The sequence below is a fragment of the Meles meles genome, chromosome 12 (genome assembly GCF_922984935.1).
Source record: "Meles meles chromosome 12, mMelMel3.1 paternal haplotype, whole genome shotgun sequence".
NCBI lineage: Eukaryota > Metazoa > Chordata > Mammalia > Carnivora > Mustelidae > Meles > Meles meles.
The window spans coordinates 35228022-35241073 of record NC_060077.1 but is presented as its reverse complement, the minus strand read 5'-3'; positions in this window follow the sequence as shown (position 1 = coordinate 35241073).

Sequence of the window (13052 nt, the reverse complement as noted above, 5' to 3'; positions counted from 1 at the left end):
TTTTCTTGACTTTTCCAGGAGTGAGTCAAGCCATGATGTTACTTTAAGTGATTGACATATTGCCAGCATGGAGTTTCAAACATCTCAGGTGAAATGTTCTAGATGTGAAAAATCCAAAGACCTGCTGTATATTTCTATGTTTAAAACGTATTGTGAACTTCCAAATTGCTCAAACCTTTGATGAGACTTACCTTGTATAGTACTCAGAAGGCAACAAGTGTCCATGAACGTTTGTTACTGGGTCAGCAAGACTATTCTCAGAAGTAATTTTTATATTTCTCTGGTTGCTACAAACAGTAAAAATTTAGTGAATGATCACATTAAGGTAGGCATATCTATGGAGGAAAATGTGCACTGGGGACATTTCTGAGCTGAGAAACATTTTTCCAAATGGATGGATCTTTTCAGTACACTGGATGACTCACTCTGGAATTACTGAGTCCAAATATAGATGACTACTAAGATATCTAGAATCTCCCCAGCGGGGCTTGCTCAATTAAGCCCAAGCAGTTTCCCCAGGACAAGTTCATATTGCATCTGCACATCTCAGATCCGGTCAAAACCAGACCTGCCTCAATGGGATCAATGGTCAAGAACTCTTGGCCCTTCTGATCCATGGATAATGGACGTCCAGTTATGGGGGAAGCTTTCTCTCTGTTAGAATCCTCCCTTCTTTCATCACACTTCCAATGCTCCTATTAAGTTCAGCACATAATCAAGGGTCTGAATGTTTCAGATGCTGAATTAATGAAAAATCTAAGTGACTCTTTAACTAGGTTGTGGGTGACCTCCAGAAAGGTCAAAGAGAGGGAGAAAGGAAGTAATTCAATAAATAATTGACTCTCTAATACACAGCAGAATCCCTTGTGTGCAGAATGTTATTTTTTTTTTATGCAATCTCTTGGCCTTACTGGCATAAGTTCTCAGGCATTTACTCTGTAAAATATTTGTTTGTTCAAAGTTTTTCATCATAAACAGGAAGGCAGAGATCTTCAGAGCTCTTCTCTATGCTTTATTTTCTTTGTGAGTAATTACTTAAAGCTTTTGAGATTACTAGAAAGATTTTAAAAAGATGACACAGATGGTATTTGTTAGTATTTATGCTTTAAGTTTTGATTATTTAAAGCAGAGCAATAGGGAACTGGGCAGTTGGCCCAGCCATCCATACCATTCCTAAGAACAAGTTGACTAACAAGAGAACCAGGCAAACACGACTTTTTCCTGGCAAATGCAAACAAGCAAAGAAACTCACAAAACATTAGACGCAGAACTAAAAAGGAGAAAGAAATTTGGAGGAGAAGGTGGAGGTAGCAAGAGAGTTTCTGCATGTGTTATCCATTACTGGGCTGAGCCACAGCCAAGTCCCCAACAGGGATGAAAAATTAAACTTTGACCAATTAATCATGGCCTGGTTTTTGAGAAAGTCGGTCTTTTTGAGTAAAAGGGTTCTCAGAGAAGCCCCTTCTCCTGGTTCCTTGAGAACAGCAGGCCTTTCCAGTCACCAAATGGCTTTCCCCTTTAGCAAGCTTTAGAGCAAGTAGTAGAGAAAGACTCATGGAGGGAGCCTTTCCCTCTTTCCCTGCTAGCTGGTAGCTATATAGAAGTGTTCATCTTCCAGAAGCGTTGTCCAGGCATTCTTTGTCATAAAAATAAAGCAGAGTAGAGATGTTAGAAAGAAAATTCATCTGTCCCTTTCAAAGAATGAAGGTATGATTTGACAGCAGTGCCCCACACTCCCAGCACGGTCGCCGGGCTACCTTTGAGAGATACCAAGGGCTAACTTGCCAAATACCATCACACTGCTTTTTTTGAGTTTGTCCCCCAGGCCAGGGAGGAGGCTTTTCTTGTCAGCAAAGACCCGGAAGCTACAGGACCTTCCCTCAGTCTCCCCATTCTGTAGGCCAGCCAGCGAGGCTTAAGGCCTCAGTTCACACTCTATCAACTTCTGCTTCACAGCTGTTGCTTTGCCACAAGGGTAGCCCCAGGCACCAAGCCTGCATATCCAGTTAGCAAATAACACGCGGAGGAAGATTGAGAAGTTGAAGGTATTCGTTTCCTAAGGTAGGTAACAAATCACCACAGTCTCCATGCTTAAAACAACGGAAATTTCCTCTCTCATAGTTCTGAAGGCCAAAATGTCCAAAATCAAGGTGGGGCCAGAGCAGTGGCCTTCCAGAGGCTCAAGGGGAGATTGTATCACTTTCCCCATCCAGCTTCCTGGAGCTGCCAGCCTTCCTTGCCTTGTGGTTACATCAACCCTACCTCTACATCCACCATCACCTTACCTCCTCCTCTTCCCCATGCCCGGAGTCTCTCTTTATCTCTTACTTACAAGGACACATGTGATTGGCTTTGGGCTCTCAGATGATTCTGGATAATCTCCTAATGTCAAGACGTTTAATTTGAAACTTTTTCCTGTTAGGTAACCTTTACTGGTTGCAGAATTAAGACATGGTGTTTCTGTGTGGCCATGACTCAGAAGGTTAGAAGAGCCTCCTTCATTTAATTCAGTCTTCTTTTATTATATCTGATGTCTTAGTCTGCTAAGGTTGCCATAACAAAACACCATAGGCTGGGTGGTTTATATAACAAAAATTTATTTTCTCACAGTTCTGGAGGTTGGTAGTTTAAGATTGACAGTGCCAGCCACACTGGATCCTGATGAGGTCTATCTTCCCGGTTAACAGATGGCCATCTTCCCACTGTGTCCATGCATGGCCTCTTAATTTAGTGTGTTTGAGGAGGGAGAACAAGGTCTCTGGTGTCTCTTTTTATAAGGGTACTAAGCCCATTGTGAGGGCCACCTCCTCATGACCTCATTTAATCCTGAGTAGCTTCCAAAGACTCCATATTCAAATGCCATCACAGTGGGGCTTGGGTCTTCAACTTGAGATTTGGAAGGACACAAACATTCAGTCTATAGCACCTAACTATGTGTTCAGTCTTGGGCGAAAAATGCATACCTACAAATTCCAAGAAGGAAAAGAATCCAGGACCCCAGAATCATCCGAGAGTCTCTGAACACCAGCTCCATCAAAGATAGAACTAGCTGAGTGAAAAGCAGAGCACTTTTTCCTTCCTGAGGAGTGAAAGTGGCGTTCAGGCTCTCTGGCAATTGGGTGGAGATAGAATAAACACTTTACAGGGCAAAAGCTTATGTCATCAGATTTTTTTTCATCCTCAGACCTGCTAGTATCTCATTCTTTTTCAGCTAATGGCACAAACATAATGAAAAAGTATAAATATATTTTAAATTACCTTGTTTTAATAACATCTAGGTCATACTAACCCTTGAGACCCAGAGGTTTCATAACCTTCACAGGATTCCAGACCATATGTTATACATTTCTCTTTGCAAATTTACATTCTGGATCTACATCTGGGCCTAATCCGAAAACATCATGTAATCATTCTGCAGTGCAATAAATTACGACAAGCTAAAGAATGCAAAACCATAATCTAACATTAAAGCATATATTTTTCACTGCTAAATAGTTCAGCCGCTTATCCTCAGAGATCAGTAATGCAGCCACTGAATCCAACTTCCCTTCATGTGTTCTGAACAAGGAGATTCAGAAATATTGATCCTTCTTCTTACACTTTTCTATGGTCTGTGAAAAGAAGAGATCACAAATATTTATATCAGGCAGTGCTTAGAAAGATAGGCTGCTGATCACGTATGAGAACATCCTAAATGAGAGAGAGAATGAGAAGAGGTGAGAGAGTGAGGCAGAGAGACAGAAAGGTGAATACATTGGAAAGACTTGGAACAAATGAGAAAGACCACTCTGGAGCCAGCTGGCCCTGTAGATGAACCTTTAAACTGTAAAAAGTATTTTATCCTATTTATAGAGAAATTTCCCCATGGATATTGCCCAGTTCTTCTTGTGATCATTGAGACCATCTTCTGTCTTGAAGGAAATAGAAGCAATGTATAATTTAAAGATAAGTAATAAAGAACAGAGGCTAAAAATCTCTAACGCTCTGTTTCCTCTGAAAATAAAACTATACATTAAATATATTGCATTTTGCTTGAGGTAAACCCACGGTCAACCAACCTCTTTCCCTTTCATATATATGGGGTCTTTTCCTTGTTCGTAAATTGCTTGTTTATCGCTGAGTGCTATGAAAAACTCTTCTTTTCGGATGTGTTTTTTTCCTTCCTTCCTCCCTTCGTCCTTTCTTTCCTTCCTTCCATTCTTTTAAGAGCACAGAGGACTATCATGAGTATGAAAAATAACATAATTTATAAACCTAACATTCATAATGCTGCAACTCATAGACATATAGCTGGCCTATTAGAATACACAGAAAGAGTAGGCTGTTGTTTTTTTGTTTTCTGGTTTTTGTGGTTTTTTTTTTTTTTAAGAACCATGTGAACTCTGATGCTGGGATTTCTGTAGCATGAACTTAAATGTTCTCCTAGGGTTTGTTGAGTAAATATTCTGAAATGCATATTTATAACAAAGCCTACATATATGTGGCTTGATTGGCAGGAATGTGTTGGCAGGAATATAAGCATAGCTTCCAACCTAAGAATGGGTTGCACTCCCATTGATCTGTCCTAATTTGATTGTTTGCCATTAAGACTCTTCCTCCAGGTAACCATACAGTGGGGAGACTACCTGGTCAGAAATCCGTTTTACCCAAACTGCCATTGAAATGGCTCCCCTGCCTGTGGCTTCAGCAGTGTTGGGCAGCCAGAAAAGTCTATCTGTGCTACCTAGTGGTTCATAAATCAAGGATTTGTGAACTGAGGATGTCCAAGCTCCTTCTTTGTTGACAAGCATATTCTTTAGTTGAAGAAAGGCCTGAAGTTTTCATAAATGCCAAGTTCTTTCAGAACAACAAGCTGGGTAAGAAAATACGATTTCTAGAAGGACCGTACCTTTCAAAAATATTTTTTAAATGGTTTCAACTCATTGCATTTTTAATTACATTACTTAAAAATGGAAAAACAGTTGTATTCTCAAAACAGCAACTGTTAAATAAGTTCATGAGCCAAATTATATCTGAAGAATACACTGGATTTTCTAACGGTGGAAATTCAGAGATCTTTCTGTGAACAAAGTTTTTAGACATGACAGAGGATTTGCGAATACCCATCTACCTTGGATAGAAACATTTTAAAGGCAAACGTTTACCATCGAATTAGCTGCAAATTGGCAGCAGGCCTCTGTTGTCAGCCTGCCTGTGCTGTGGTTTTATGATTACTATTGCCTGTATCATCAATTTGTATTTACTATATTCCACTCTTAAGTGAAAACACAGTTTACTGCATAAACCACAAAAGCCTCTTGGTATCCTTCTCAGTCAGGCATTAATAATGCATCCTGATGTCCTGTTCGTAAAAGCGAGTGCATTTACAAACTTCACATTAACCATTGAGGCCTCCACAGGGCCTGGTGCCCTCCTACAGCCATCGGAGGTAGGAGAGCTGGAGCATCCCTGGCCTTGGCCCAACACCTGCCTCCCTGTGGGTAACAGCCCCCAGCACTTCCCAGTTTCCCCATCTGCTCCCCTGGGACCCAAACTTTGGGTCTAATCAATTAACCTCTTTCAAAGAAGCGGTAATTCTTTTAAAATTTGATTGACTGCATTACACCCATGGAAAATCAAGGCTGACAAGTGAAACACCCTAGACATTCACCAAAAGTTAACATATTCACAGCAAATGAAGTAAAGCTTTTTTGATGGAGCCTCCTTTTTATTCTTTCAAGAAAATCCTAATCATTTTCTCCACAATAACTGATTTTTAGTAAAGTTCTTTTGTTTAGGCCCAGCTGAGGTAATTTTTAGGTAAAGAGAACCAGTGTCCTGTATATACCTGTAACTCTGGCTCTTGTCAAAGATGAAGACCCCTACCTTGACACAGAATACACCAGAAGACTTCCTTGCTTTATTCCTACCCTCATCTCTGTTCTTCCAGTTCTTGTGCCCTTTATTCATTATCACTTTCATCCTATACATTATCCCTTTCCTTCCTTCTTTCCCTCTCTTCTTTCCTTCCTTCTTCCCTCCCTCCCTCCTCCTACTCCTTCTTCTCCTTCCTTTTCCTCCTTCTCATTTTTTTCCTCCCCGACTCTTCCTCCTCCTCCTCCTCCTCCTCCTCCTTCTTCTTCTCTCTCTTTGTCTCTCTCTCCCCCTCACTCCTAATCAAGAATTTGGACTCTGACCCGCCTTGGGGTGTGACCCCAACAAATGTATCCTGAGTTTCAGCAACCTCAGCAGAGACCTGGAAACAATACTTCCCTTGCAAAATTTCTGTGAGAACTAAGTGAAATTACATATGTAAAAGTACTTAGCACAGCCTGGAATATTTAAAAAATGGTCCTTACTTTTCAACTTCTGCTTATCTTTCTTTCCTCTTCTGTGTCTGCTGTTTCCCTTACACTTGATTGTGCAATATGACTTGATCTGAGACATTTAATACCATTTATGATTAATATTTAATAACATAACCTCTAATAATCTTCTGATTCACATGAGAATTGCTCTTTCCTACAGTAATCCAGGTATCAATGTATGATAAGAACATCATAGAAAAAAGTGATAGTGAAAAGAATTCACACTTCATGTTCTTACCATTCACTTCAGAAACAGCCTTGCCCTCTTCAATGTCCAGACTAGCTGTATTTAATTTAATCCCACAAATCCCTTAAAAATGTTAGATGAATAAGAAATCTGTGTTATCTTGCACGTTCATTTGAAAGGACTCATAAATTGAGATATAATAGGTAATCCAGTTAGCTATGAGTTTCTACCATATTTCTTGGGACTCAAAGAGTTAAACTCCCCACAGGCAATGATTTATTAGGTTTTCATTGGAATTACCTAACTGTACTCATCATGTGGGACTGATTTTTATGACCACTGAGATAACATAAGCAAAATGGGACAGGCCCTTAACAGCAAAAGAAGAACCTTCTCTTTCAGTGGTCTTGTTCAGCTATCAGTAAGCATGTGTTACCCCTAGTAATTTATAGACTCTTAACATGGAGGAGAAACCTGGAAGTCTTCTACCAGTTCAAAGCAGAAATTTTCCTTGACCCCTTTCCAATGTACTAGAAGGAAAACCTCTAAGAAAATAGATATTTAGTTGTCTTGTTTTGTTTCTTCAGATAATGAAATGTCTACATGATAAAAAGTAAATCCAAGATTATATCAACAAACTGTGAGTGCATATGAAAGTGGCAAATAAGCTTTATCATGAGCAAGTTTAAGTCTTAAGAGTAAAATTCTCTGAAGGGATTATATAAGTAGTTGGCTTCCATTTTCTATAGAACATGTTTTAGACGGTGTGGAAGTTTATAAACTAGTAGAGGTTATATAAAAAAAAAATTGGCCAAAACTTTTTTTTGCAAGCTAAAGTAGAAGTGACATCAGAAAGGTACAGATAAAGTGTCTTGGGTGTGTAGAGCAGAGAAAGTACACTTCCTTCTGAAAGGATAGGTTTAAGTTGTTAAGAAAATTTAAAAAGCATTGAAGTCATGTCTTCCCTATATACATTAATTTAATGAGTTGCAACATATCAAAATTCCAAGAAATGTAATGAATCCCTGGAGTCTTAGAGATCATACACATCATAAGTACAAAGTAAATCTTTGTTCTGTGAATCCATGAGAGAAACTTTTAAAATAAAATGGAAAGCATTCTGCTAAATGTACATCTTCACCTGAAATACAGTGGGATCCTGAGATCCAGAAAAAAATCAATCCAAACAATTATGGAGATGATCGGATTTTCATATGAGGAAAATTAAATACCAAAACCCTTGGGGTATGTGGGTAGTTCAGTCAGTTAAGCATATGACTCTTGGTTTCAGTTCAGGTCATGATCTCAGGGTCATGAGATAGACACTACGTCAGGCTCCCTGCTCATTGCAGTCTGCGTTTTTCTCTCTCCCTTTGAACCTTCCTCTCTCTCTCTCAGTCCCTCCCTAAAATAAATAAAGAAATCTTAAAAAAAATGCTTTAGAGCAGATCCCAGCACAACTTTAATTCATATAGAGGAGTAAACATCTCAAGTTCATGTCACTGAAGCTTCTTAAATTTTGAAAAAAATATATGAAGTGAGCATAGATTAAATCATCAAGTTAGATCGAGCAAGATTGTTTTCACTTTGTTAGCTGTACTTACAACTAAAACATTGCCAACATCAATCAAAAGTCAATGGGCCTAACTGGATCTTTCCTGAGTGTCCACTCTCTAGATCCTCAGCCCAGATACAGATATGCACTAGAATTATTTGATTCACATAAAGTCTTAGTTTGGATTCTCTTGGGAGTGGACCTTGAGACAAGTATTTGAGTACTCCTAGTTTACTGGGGAGATGAAGAAAACATCACTATGGGAGTAAGAGTTGAGACAAGGCAGTGAAGGTAGACAACAAATGGTTCTTTATCAAACCATTATCAAACCATCAAACCATTATCCAACTGAGGGCCCCGGAGGATTCTGGGAAACAGTGACTCTGGGAGCCATGTAGCTCAGCAAAGGGTTGGAATCGCTGGAGTAACTATCTGCCAACCCTTGTCATTGGTTGAAGACCACTGCTCAGACAGTGTTAATTTCCCAAATAATTTCTTTGCTGCCTCTGCCTGGGACAGCCAAGGCTTTGATGACCAAAGAAAGCCCTTAGGGAAAGAAAGGCAGAGGTGGGCAATAAGTTGGACAGTGGAATGAAGTGGTATGAGCAAGGTGGCACGTGTGGGTATGGCTGCAACTGCCACTCAGAGAATGCATGTCTTGACCTTGATAATCATCTTAAAAGCCATCCTAATTGAGGTCTCAGAGACAATGGAGAAGCCAGCTGCAGAGTAACACCCTTGGTCATGCCATCCTACGTTACAATATTGGGAGTAAGCTGACTCTTCCACCCTACCCGTCGGCTTCCTCTTCTTCCCACACAAGGAAAAGAAACACACAAACAGATCCTACAGCCAAAATTAAACCAATTCTGTCTCAGGGAAGTCATCACAGAAGTGAGCTCTGCCACGCAATGTTTTTCTGGTAGCGATCTCCCTAACAAACTACAGAGAGAAAGAAAATGGAATAGTGCTCCTGTCACACTCTGCCAAGTTTAAGCAGGCAACCAACTCAGTCCTCACTTAAGTACTTTAAGTACTTATAAAGTTTATTTTAGAGTTTATGCCAACGAGGCCGAAAACACTGCTGGTAGTTCTAAGGAGTTCTAAAATAAATTAATATATCTGAAGCCTCTAATGGCTTTCTGTTGACTGTCTAGAGATTTAAAGGGAAAAGTTCTCCACTAACATTAAGCTGCTGTCAGCAGCCTGTGTCTGACCATAATGCACACAGCCTGCTTTCCAAAGCATCAAGCCCATGACAAACACTACTGTCAGACCAGCAGCCACATTACTAAAATGTCAGTAGGAAAACGACCCTTCTATTCACATTTCTTATAACGATGGCAATAGTATCATCACTTGAAATTTACTCTTCTGCACTCTTGCAAAAACAATGAAGCCTGACTTACCTAATCTCAAGGAGTAATAGTTTCCATATAGTCTTGGGATTTCTAAAAAACATGCTATTTACAAAGCTATAACTTATTGAAATTCTCCAAGAAAATAAATTCTCCCCATTCTGCCTATGCCTACATCAGGGATCTCTGCAAGTCTGGGGTTCCAGAAACCCTGCTTGGTCCATGGAGACACACACAATTGGAAACTCTTTAAAAAGATACGATAAATAAACCAAATTGGCTTACTCTTATGGAAGTTTAGGCAGGTGTTGTAATGTCTAGATTTTTCTAGTTCATCCCTTAATTCATTCAACAAATATTGACCCATCTACTCTTGAATGCCAGACCCTGTACTAAACGTCAGGTAACCAGTGCTGAGCAAAGCGGACAGTGTCTCCTTTTTTATTACTTACGACACATATAGCAGCAGAATTATGCTTAGAGAAAATAAAATGAAGAAAACTGCCAGAAAGCTGTCAGCCCTATTTGTTTGATTTTGTGACCCCATAACCTTCAGGGGCTCCTCATTGTTCTTATGATAAAAACAAAGTCCTTTACATGGTGTGGAACATGTGTAAGAATTTACTTCAGGTAATTTTAAAGAAGATATTCCATTGAAAAAGTGATACATACAATGGAAATCTTTTTTTTTCCCATTTTTTTATTCCACAACTTTGCAAACATAGCAAACAGAGTACCCTACCTGGTTTTATAGAAGAATAGAGATTCTATTCAGATATGCAAGTCAATTCAAGTTAGAAATGCCCAGTCCTGCATTAGTTCCTAGAAAAACACGGACATATAATGTATAATGTATAGGTGAATTCAATATGATGAAAAACTTTCCAATGTTTAAATATGATAAATACAAATGCACATTTTGGGTTTAGTTTTGAATATTTAAAAGCTGGAGGAATCTAAAGCTGTTTCAGAAAAAAGTCATGTCTTCAGTATTCCTACAACCCTGTCACTGTCATCTAACAAATAATGGTTAGAATAGATTTTTATATTTATAGGCAGAATATTGTGACTTTTTTTTTCAATCATGTGTTTCTCTAAGTCTTTTAGAAAGATTTTCCTTTTCTTTGAAGATACCTGGGCTTATTTACTTATAAGCCTAAACCAGACACCAGTGGATTTAAAAAAAATTCTCAGTTCACTTCAGCCAATTAAGGATAATTTATTCATGGAGAACCTGGAGAAAAAAATTCATTCATCCATTCAACAAAGTATTTATTAAGTGTTTATCATGTGCCAAGTGCTGTTTCAAGCATTTCAAATTGAATGTGAGCAGAAAAGTCCCAGAGCTCATGAAGCTCTTATGTAGAGTCTGAAGGGCTAACTTTAGCCCACAGGCTATGTGCAAAATGGCTAAGTGAAACAGGGTAGGACACATTGCACTTGGGGACTTCAGGTTCCTCGTGTAAAAAAGTGAAGAAGCTCTCAGCTCTAAACTTCTACTGTTTGCAATAGGGACAATACCAAATAGAAAATGGCTCATGGGGGCACCTGGGTGGCTCAGTGGGCTGAAGCCTCTGCCTTCAGCTTGGGTCATGATCCCAGGGTCCATGCGGGCTTGATCAAGCCTCTGCTTAGCAGGGAGCCTGCTTCCTCCTCTCTCTGCCTGCTTCTCTGTCTACTTGTGATCTCCATCTGTCAAATAAATAAATAAAATCTTTAAAAATAATGGCTCATGTAGATGAAGATGATACTGGTAATAAGAAACATTTTCCCATTTAAGAGGGTGAATCTTTGCAAAGCCACTCACATTCTCTTGTTAATCCCTTAATATGAAAATAAATGTTCTAATGTCCCATGGATCTAATGTGGATGGATTCTAAGCTGGATTTAAAGGCATTAATCTTGGGGCATCTTGGTGGCTCAGTCGGTTAAGTGCCGACTCTTGATTTCAGCTCACATCATGATCTCAGACTCCAGGGATCAAACCCCCCTCAGCAGGCTCTGCATTCAGCAGGGAGTCTGTTTGAGGATCTCTCTCTCTCCCTCTCCCTCTACCCTTCTCCCCACTCATGCTCTCATTCTCTCTCTAAGATAAATAAATCAGTCAAAAAAATACATAAACACGTTAATCTTAAATTCTAAGCAACTGATTTATAGATTGAATCTGCTTTAGAAATATTTTCCTGGACCAAATATGGTAAACTAAATGAAGTATAATATTTACTACATAAAATAATTCAAATCCTCAAAATACTGGAAATGTTGAAATCACATCATCAGTATCAAAGCAAGATACTATGTACTCACTAGAGTATAAGTTACAAGAGGGCTGAGATTTATATCTGTTCCAATCAGTCCCTTAGCCCCAACAACTTAAACTCTATCTACGTAGAGTAGACACTTCATATGTGCTTGGGGGTTTTGTTGATTGTTGTTGTTTTTTCTCAGAGAGATCAGCCAAGCTCAATCTAGATTAGTAGAACTGGTCAGCTGACCCATAGATTCATGAGTAATAATAAATGGTTATAATTTTAAGCCATTGTGTCTGGGGACATTCATTACACAGCATTATTGTGACCATAGATGATTGATACAAGTGGTTTATGGAATCACATGGAGGACTGAAGAAGTGGACTCTGGGCCCACATCACAAACAGATTCCTTGATGTCAAAAAGTTGTACAATCAGAAGACCCCTTGCTAAGTTGACAAGATACAGTTACAAACCTTGCTTCCAGAATCCTCTCACTTCTGCTGTGATCAGGAAGCTCATGATAGAGTTGCCAACTCAGAACCATGTTACTGCTGCTACTGTTATGATTAATATCATCAGAACAGAAAGATCTGTTTCATTTTATTCCATGTTTCACTTTTATTCCATCTAATTCAGTTATGCTGCTTCTTACCAGCAGAATATGTTACATGTGAACTTCAGCTGCAAAGGAATCTAAGATCAGGGGGATTTTTTTAATAAAAATTAACTTTATTTTTTATTATTTATTTTTAACTGAAATTTATTGACATGTTAGTTTTGGGTGAACAACATAATGATTCAATATTTATGTATATTCTAAAGTGATCACCATGATAAGTCTAGTTAATATCCATCACCACACATAGTTACAGATGTTTTTCTTGTAATGAGAACTTTTAAGATCTGCTCTCTTAGTAACTTTCAAATATATAGTGCAGTATTACTGATTATGGTTTCATACTATAGTATAAAAATTGTCATCTAACAAACTATAGTATAGAGTATTACTAACTATAGTATAAAAATTAATTGATTGAATATTTTAGAACATATTTAAAGTATTTTAAGGTATTTTTACATTTACATGTACTTGAATTAACTGCTAATTAACATGTTAATTGATAAATCCAAATTATAGAAGACAGATGGTAATTCAAAGATATGTAAAGAACTGGATGTCTAGGGGCACCTGGGTGGTTCAGTCGTTAGTGTGTCTGTCTTCAGCTCAGGTCATGATCACAGGGTCCTGGGATCAAGTCCCACATCAGGCTCCCTGCTCCGCAGGGAGACTGCTTCTCCCTCTCCCACTCCCTCTGCTGTGTTCCCTCTCTCGCTGTGTCTCTCTCTGTCAA